Source organism: Triticum urartu, unplaced genomic scaffold (assembly GCF_003073215.2).
Source record: "Triticum urartu cultivar G1812 unplaced genomic scaffold, Tu2.1 TuUngrouped_contig_10066, whole genome shotgun sequence".
Taxonomy (NCBI): domain Eukaryota; kingdom Viridiplantae; phylum Streptophyta; class Magnoliopsida; order Poales; family Poaceae; genus Triticum; species Triticum urartu.
In genome coordinates this window covers 12,457-21,461 of record NW_024110897.1, presented here as the reverse complement: position 1 = coordinate 21,461, position 9,005 = coordinate 12,457, and the positions used below count along the sequence as shown (strand labels likewise).

The following is a 9,005-nucleotide window of genomic DNA, read 5'->3' as shown; positions in this document are numbered from 1 at the left end:
GCGCACCCACCCCCCCCGAGAACGGCGGGGGCAGAGGTCACGCAGCCGACAATGGCGGTGGGGCTCCTCTGCGGCGCTCTACTGGCCTCCTCTACTCCGTTCGTCTCCACCTCCCCCCTCTATGTGTTGTCCCATGCTCCTTGGCCTCCATGGAGCTCACCCTCCAGCGGTGGGGTGGCGGCCCCTTGCTTCGGATCTGTGGCAGATCGGGTCACGAGCCCTTCCCATCGAGGTGGCGCCATCCGGCTCAATCTACTGATGTGTCATCACTGCTGATGTTGATGACGGGATGATGGAGCCGATGTCGTTTGTGTTGCGGCCAGACGGGCTGCGTCACCTTGCTTCTTGGCCACTGGTCATATATGCCTCATGTTCTCCAGATCCGTCCATGTCGGCCCCTAGGTCCCTAACTCCGGGGTGAAAACCTAGGTATGACCTTAGTTAGTTATACCTGGCAATGGCGATGTTATTGTGTCGTTACCTTATTCAAAGCATTGTCCGAATTTGCTCAAACTGGTTCTTCAAGGTGAAAACCTAGAATCTTATCTTTGGTGGTTGGATCCAATGACGATGATGCTTGAGCATGGCTCCCTTTCTGATGACGTTGCAGTTGAAGAACTTTGTTGTCCTTGTGGTGTCAAGAGATGGGTGGTGTAGATATGGTCATTGCTATAGTTTCTTGATCGTCGATTTGATTACTTCGTTTTTTTCCTTGCTTTCACATAGCTTTGGTCTTGTATCACTTTGCTACCTGGCGGTGTTCTTATTTGTATGTATGTGTTGGTGCTGGTGGTTGTGTGCATTCTAGCTATGCATAGGTAAGGTGTGTGCTTATTGTGTTTGTACCAACCTGATGCTCCATTTTGAGTCAATAAAATCCACCATTTGTTGAAAAAAATACTGAAGTAGAAAAACTCAGGTATATAGTTGTTTTTGAGAAAAATCTAAGATAACTATCTGAACCTAGAGGTTAAACTAGAGCATGACTTATCTTGGTATCTGTTGCCCCGGGCAATAGTTGGCTAGAAATGGTGTGGTAATTCTCCATCCGGTAAGAATGTTGGACCGGCTAGCTGAGATGAACTCCAATAAATATCTCGAAAAGAGAATGAAAGCTCTTCTGTCTTGTACTCATCAAGATCAAGCTGGTCAGCCTACTGCAATACTTGGATATTCCGTTTCACAAATACTCTTGATGGCTCCTATTCCCACATGCTTTAACTTCTTTCTTGTTCTTGTTCCACTCTTACTTTGATGAGATTATGTGACTACCACCTGTTTAAAGTAATTAGCTAGTGCTACCAACACCCTCCTGTTGAAATATCAGGTGACTACCACATATTTGATGAAATAAGCTAGTGCTACCAAGACACTAAAACATTGAGACTGTCAGTCGAGCTATTTTGGTGGACACAAAGTACTCCCCCCGTCACAAAATAAGTGACTCAAGTTTGTACTAACTTCATACTAAAATTAGTACAAAGTTGAGTCACTTACTTTGGGACGGAGGGAGTAGTACATATGAGAAGAGGACCTTGTTCACTTGACAGAAGGATGAAAATGTTTTGATATGTTTTCTTGCGTGGGTGCACCGTGGGTGCACCAAGGGTGGGGGTAGAAAAACCATAGGTCTACACCCGCCCTTGATGCACACGCAAGAAAACATATCAAAACATTTTGAAAAACTATAAAACTTTGTGTAATGATTATAAACAAATGTTAGAGAGGCTTGCAAATTTTCATGGTCAAATGACATCCGAGAAGCTCTATACAAAAAAGACAAAATTACTCAAAATGTACGTGCACTATTTGACCAAAATTTGTAGTTTTCTTTTGTACAGATCTCCTCGGATGTCATTTGATCACCAAACTTGGCAAGATTTTCTAACATTTGTTGATGATCGTTTCCACAAAGTTTCAGATTTTTTGGAAATGTTCTGCTATGTTTTCTTGCGTGGATGCACCGAGGTGGGGTCTAACCACTACTTTCCCATGGAAGAAAAGCATTTTGCACACAGGTAGAGGTGGGTGATATAGTAATCATTTCTTTATAGCTATTCCGCAAGTGCAACACACTTCTCTGCAAGTCGATGATAAAAAAAATGGCACAAGGTTGATCAAAAAGAGATACTCTAAAATCGTCTTCCTCGATGATTAATGTTTTCTTGTATTAGCACTAATTTGTTTAGTTGAGGAGACAGAGGAAGGGAAGGGCATGAGGCAGTTTTTATGACCCTAACAACAATGCAAAGTACAAGATAGTACCATATTGTGGTGTTAATGACATGTCTTAATTAAGGATAGTATAACCGAGCCTCTTCCTTGCCCTCTCACGCTTCCAACCTCCTGGTCCGTTGGATCTTGTTTTTGGGTCGTTATCTGCCCTTGGATCTTCGTTTCAGGCGAGACTACCGCGACTTGGGCCGGCTGTCCATTGAACCGCTACTCCGGTAGAAAAACCAGAGGTTTCTGGTTAACCGGGCCATCTATCCAGCCCATTTAGCCTCGTGCCCTCGAAAAAAAAGCGTAAACCACTCGCCGCAGCAAAAAAAGAAGGACGCTGCTACACAGCGCCCGCGCGCTACGCGGAACGACCTCGCGGCCGGCAATTTTGGAAAGTTTTCCCCCGTCGATCCCCTCATGCGCCAAAAAAGGAAGTTGCCATCCCCCTCATGTGCCCACGTCTCCCCATGGAAACAAACGAAAAAAGAAACATCTCCCCTCCCTTACGTGATCTCCCCACCCACCCCCTGTCCTAGCAGCGGGGGCTCCTCCCACAGCAAAAACACAGTAGAAAAAAGATCATGGGAAAAATCGTGAAGAACACAACCTTCTCTGCAACTCTTTGTGCTGATCAGTCAACAATCTTTCTCTGCAACTCTTTGTGCTGATCAGGCAACAATCTGAAGAAAATGTGGGCAAAAAAATTGCCAGAACTGGGCAAACTGCCAGAAAGGTAACAGGGTCGTTGGAATTTTTTTGACCATGAGATTCTTTTTAGTTCTACTATAGCTAGTTGAACTCCTCAGATGTACCTACCCCCCATTGCTATACTACTTGCAGATTTGCCTCCATGTAGCCAAAAAATGTTGCAAGCCTGACTTGAATCTTTGCCCCAAATCTGATCTCCCTGTTCTTGCCTCCTGTACAACCATGATGCTAGATAAAGTTGCTGGCTCTTGAATTGTTTCTTGACTATTGTCTTGCACCTTTCTTCTGCAAAAAAAAGGAAAGTAATTAAATGTGTAGAATCTTGCCTGATGGTTGTATGAAAAAATGTTAATAATCTGTGTATGATAAAACTGGGCAATAAGCTATTGTAGTTGCTTATAAAATGTACAGTTTCTTACAAACTGGGCAATAATCAGTAGGGTCAAAAGTAGGAACAAAAGGTCCAGTTTCCTAGAAAATCAAAAAAGAGATGAGCTAAAAAAGTTAAAAGTATAATTGCTTAGAAAAACACAAAAGAGACCCAGGTATGTGAACCTAGCAGTGATTGTGAAAAAATGTCCCCTGCTCGTTGAGTTCGCTTGCATAATAGAAAAAGAAGAGAAAAAATACTACTGTCTCGTTCACATTATGACGCTTATGTATTAATTTCTATCCCCATTTAATCTTCTAAAAATGTGCAGATGGCCAGCCTTGATCTCAGTGAGCTCCCTCGTGTTAGGTGATTCGGGTTGGGTGCTTCGTTGGTTTTGTGCGATTTGGTTCGTCGGGGTCGGCGACCTAGGTCACCAGGGTAGAAGGGGTAGGCGAGTTGGTCCATTGTGTTAGGCGATTCGGGTTGGGTCGTTCATTGGTTTTGTGCGACTTGGTTCATCGGGGTCGGCGGCCTAGGTCACCAGGGGAGGGGGGTAGGCGAGTTTGTCCCTCATGTTAGGCGATTCGGGTTGGGTGCTTCATTGGTTTTTTGCGACTTGGTTCATCCGGGTCGGCGAACTAGGTCACCAGTGGAGAGGGGGGTAGGAGAGTTTGTCCCTCGTGTTAGGCGATTCGGGTTGGGTGCTTCGTTGGTTTTGTGCGACTTGGTTCGTCTGGTGAGGCGACCTAGGTCACCAGGGGAGAGGGGGTTGGCGAGTTTGTCCCTCGTGTTACGCGATTCAGGTTGGGTGCTTCGTTGGTTTTGTGTGACTTGGTTCGTCTGGTGAGGCAACCTAGGTCACCAGGGGAGAGTGGGGTAGGCGAGTTTGTCCATCGTGTTAGGCGATTCGGGTTGGGTGCTTCGTTGGTTTTGTGCGACTTGGTTCGTCTGGTGAGGCAACCTAGGCCACCAGGGGAGAGGGGAGTAGGCGAGGTTGTCCCTCGTGTTAGGCGACTCGGGTTGGGTGCTTTGGTGGTTATGGGCAACTTGGTTCGTCGGGGTCGGCGACCTAGGTCACCAGGGGAGAGGGGGAGGCGAGTTTGTCCATCGTGTTAGGCGATTCAGGTTGGGTGCTTCGTTGGTTTTGGGCGACTAGGTTCGTCTGATGAGGCGACATAGGTCATCAGGGGAGAGGGGGAGGCAAGTTTCTCCGTTGTGTTAGGCGACTCGGTTGGGTGCTTCGGTGGTTTTGGGCGACTTGGTTCGTTTGGTGAGGCGACCTAGGTCACCAGGGAAGAGGGGGAGGGAGTTTGTCCCTCGTGTTAGGCAATTCAGCTTGGGTACTTCAGTGCTTTTGGACGACTTGGTTCGTCGGGGTCTGCGACCTAGGTCATCAGGGGAGATGGGGGTATGCGAGTTTGTCCCTCTTGTTAGGCGATTCAGGTTGGGTGCTTCGGTGGTTTTGGGCGACTTGGTTCGCCGAGGTCAGCGAACTAGGTCATCAGGGGAGAGGGGGAGGCCAGTTTCTCCGTTGTGTTAGGCGACTCGGTTGGGTGCTTCGGTGGTTTTGGGCGACTTGGTTCGTCGAGGTCAGCGACCTAGGTCACCAGGGGAGAGGGGGTAGGCGAGTTTGTCCCCCGTGTTAGGTGATTCGGGTTGGGTGGTTCGATGGTTTTGGGCGACTTGGTTCGTCGAGGTCAGCGACCTAGGTCACCAGGGGAGAGGGGGTAGGAGAGTTTGTCCCTCGTGTTAGGAGATTCGGGTTGGCCTCGTGTTAGGCGATTCGGGTTGGGTGCTTCGGTGGTTTTGGGCGACTTGGTTCGTCGAGGTCAGCGACCTAGGTCACCAGGGGAGAGGGGGTAGGCGAGTTTGTCCCTCGTGTTACGCGATTTAGGTTGGGTGCTTCGTTGGTTTTGTGCGACTTGGTTCGTCTGGTGAGGCAACCTAGGTCACCAGGGGAGAGTGGGGTAGGCGAGTTTGTCCCTTGTGTTAGGCGATTCGGGTTGGGTGCTTCGTTTGTTTTGTGCGACTTGGTTCGTCTGGTGAGGCAACCTAGGTCACCAGGGGAGAGGGGGTAGGCGAGTTTGTCCCTCATGCTAGGCGACTCGGGTTGGGTGCTTCGGTGGTTATGGGCAACTTGGTTCGTCGGGGTCGGCGACCTAGGTCACCAGGGGAGAGGGAGGGAGGCGAGTTTGTCCCTCGTGTTAGGCGATTCAGGTTGGGTGCTTCGTTGGTTTTGTGTGACTTGGTTCGTCTGGTGAGGCAACCTAGGTCACCAGGGGAGAGGGGGAGGCAAGTTTGTCCGTCGTGTTAGGCGACTCGGGTTGGGTGCTTCGGTGGTTTTGGGCGACTTGGTTCGTTTGGTGAGGCGGCCTAGGTCACCAGGGAAGAGGGGGAGGGAGTTTGTCCCTCGTGTTAGGCAATTCGGCTTGGGTACTTCAGTGCTTTTGGACGACTTGGTTCATCGGGGTCTGCGACCTAGGTCATCAGGGGAGATGGGGGTAGGCGAGTTTGTCCCTCATGTTAGGTGATTCGGGTTGGGTGCTTCGGTGGTTTTGGGCGACTTGGTCTGTCGGGGTCGACGACTTAGATCACCAGGGGAGAGGGGGTTAGGCGAGTTTGTCCCTCATGTTAGGCGATTCGAGTTGAGTGGTTCCATGGTTTTGGGGGACTTGGTTCGTCGGGGTCGACGACTTAGGTCACCAGGGGAGAGGGGGGTAGGCGAGTTTGTCCCTCGTGTTAGGCGATTTGAGTTGGGTGGTTCCATGGTTTTGGGGTACTTGGTTCGTCGGGGTCGACGACCTAGGTCACCAAGGGAGAGGGGGTAGGCGACTTTGTCCCCCGTGTTAGGTGATTCGGGTTGGGTGGTTCGATGGTTTTGGGCGACTTGGTTCGTTGAGGTCAGCGACCTAGGTCACCAGGGGAGGGGGTACGCTAATTTGTCCACCGTTTATTCCTTGTGATAGGTGATTCGGGTTGGGTTCTTCGGTGGCTAGAAAGTATATTTTGGGCACTTTGGTTGTTGTGGGTGCGGCGACCTGTCACAACGAAAAACGTGCGACAGTTTCCAATTTTTTAACGACATGGTGGATATGCGAGTTTCCAATTTCTTGGCTTCCTCATAACCAACAAAAAGACCATTCCCCTTTTCCTCGTGTATATTGGCTTCATCTGGTTGGCAGTGTGAATAAAGCCGCAGGGGAAAAACAACAACAAATGAAGTAAGAAAATTATGCTGGTATGATCAAGATGTAAATTAGGCTGGTATGCTCAAAGATGTTGCTGTCTACTAAAAACTACTTGAAAAAAAGGAAGAAAAGATCACGGGAAGCTTGCCGTATCCACCCTCTGGTTTTTTGTCAGCTTTTGTGACTTTCCCTATGCGTTTGTTGTCCCATGCCTTTGCCCAGACTGAACCTGCTTATTTCTTGGTCGCCTACGGACTTGTAAACCCACATCTTTGTTCCTGGCCGCCGCGTCGGTTCTTGCTGCACCTTGATTGAAGAAACGGGAAATAAAAATGAAAACGATGGTTCTCAGTGATTCTCTGCCTAAGTCGTGGCAATGTTGTGGGAACACGTGAGAGACTGAAAAAGGAAAAAAGTGAGTCGACTGTACCTCGCCATTCTGTTGATATGGGTAGTCATCCATCTTAAAAACTGCCACTCCAGGGATACTGAAAAAGATGCCCTCCCCCCTAGTTTTTCAATTTTGGTTTTTTCCTGCATTTGAAAAAAAAAATATGAGTTAGAAAACAGGTGTGGTAAAACCCCTTTGCTCGATTGTTGGAGGCAAACCTTGCCTACATAAAAGCAAACCTTGCCCACATTAAAGCATCATGAATTCACTAATTCTCATCATTGTCGGTTTCATCGTGTATGTATCAATTTAGCATAGCAAAAGAAAATACGTGTGTTTTGCTAGTTATCAGTCCTATCCGTTATTAAGCATCAGCATTGACTACACACATGATGCGTGTTAGTACCGTCAAAAAAGGCATACAAAACATCATACGAAATTAAAAGAGAGAACCAATTGACATAATATTTCTGACATATGCATCAGTCGTGATCTTGAGCAAAAAAGGTAAAAAAAAATGCAGCCTCTCAAGCGTTGCTTAGGCACAAATAAGAAATAGATATTTCAGACCTACAAAATCACTATCCACAAGCTCCTCATCTTTTACTACTTTGCTAGTGCATGAACTATATAACAGCTTTCTCAGTATGGGTGAATGTCAGAAAAATAGCTAGCTTAAAAAGAGGCTAAGATAAAGAATCCGTGCATTTATCCACTTAACATGCTTGTGCAGACATGTGTGAATTCATCACGCTAAGCTGGAAAATGCAGAATGAAGCTGGCAAAAAATGGGGAATGCGGACAAGGTGAAATGCAGATAGAATTCAGCTTTAAACTCCTGATATTGTATCTAGAATGCATTCTAACCGGAGGGAAACCTGGCTGTGCTTAATTGATACATCCAGTTCATCGAACTAAAGTCGTCCCAGTTTTACTAGCTTAATTGATACATCCAGTTCATCCCAGGGATGCAAACGTGGCCAAGTCGTCCCACCCGCCGGCGGGACGCCGGGGTGCTTGCTTCGGATAACCCGCCATTAGAGCGGGAGCACGGCCCCAGCCTCCACCAGCCCGTGAACACGCTCATGCCGTGCCGCCCCGCCGTGACGCCGCCCTCCCCGCACCGCAACTCTTGCAGGTCGACATAGGACGTCGGCGAGCTATCTTCTGTCTCATTTGCCTAAAACAAAAAACACAGGAATCCCTATTCTCTGAACTGATTATTGCCTGCCTACCCTCTATCTGATAACCTACAGAAGCCCACATCATTCCAAAACTGCTTATTGGTCCTACTCTTCTATCTGAATTGCCTGCAAAAACACACAGTATTGCCTATTCTCTATTTATGATTTGCCTGCAAAAACACAATGCTTATTTGCCTACTTATCTATGTCTATTTGCCTACAAGAAAAACATCCTCACAACTGTTGTGCCTACGTACTGGAAGAGGAAAACAAATGATGCAGCATCCCAAATGGCATGAAAAAAATCTCCGGAGCGCCTCCCCCTTCCCCCTACCCCCGACCCTATCTCGTGGACAAATCTCCCCATTTGATTCGCTCCTGCGGTTGTTGATGATGACGAGGGCGTCGGCGACGAAACCCCAGCAAGCAGAGATATGCGGACGAGGGGATCGTATGTTAAACTGACCTCGAGGCGTCGAATCAGCAGGATCTCGCGTCTCCGGGTTGTCCGCCGCTTCTTCTTCTCCTTCCCCGTCGCCGCTTCCTTCTCCTCCTCCGGCACGCGCGCGCCGCCCTCACCCGTCGGATGCTGGGCGGGATCCTTCGCTGGGCGCGTCGCCTTTCTCCGTCAATTGACTCGTCGCCGGCTAGCTCGCCGCGAAGCCCTAGGGATTTCGTGGGGGATTGGGGTTTCGCTCGTCGCCGGCGCAGTGAGGAGTGGAGTGGGAACGGGGAATGGGAGGATGGAGGAAAAAAATCCCAATCACCGTCGTGTGGTGCGGCCGTTCCAGCGTGGTTGATAGCGCGCGCGCACCACACAACGATTAGGAAAAAAGAAATAGCTCGCTCCCCTCCCGACCTCTCCTCCCCCTCACGACCTGGAAGAAAAACGAAACCGCCGCATCGCCTCTCCATCGCCCCTCCGCATCGCCTCCACC

At 48.7% G+C, this 9,005-nt stretch overlaps 1 long non-coding RNA gene across 2 annotated transcripts; it reads right to left on the bottom strand.

Moving 5' to 3' along the window:
• Positions 1-2,817: 2,817 nt before the first annotated feature.
• LOC125526427 lies at positions 2,818-8,759 on the bottom strand. 2 transcript variants are annotated; one of them, XR_007291668.1, is made up of 4 exons: positions 8,534-8,759; positions 6,923-7,026; positions 6,630-6,798; positions 2,818-3,216 (listed from the first exon to the last, which is right to left on the bottom strand). It is a non-coding gene; the product is annotated as an uncharacterized LOC125526427 (long non-coding RNA). The 2 variants fall into 2 exon arrangements; XR_007291669.1 differs by having other exon boundaries at positions 6,630-6,792.
• Positions 8,760-9,005: the final 246 nt, after the last annotated feature.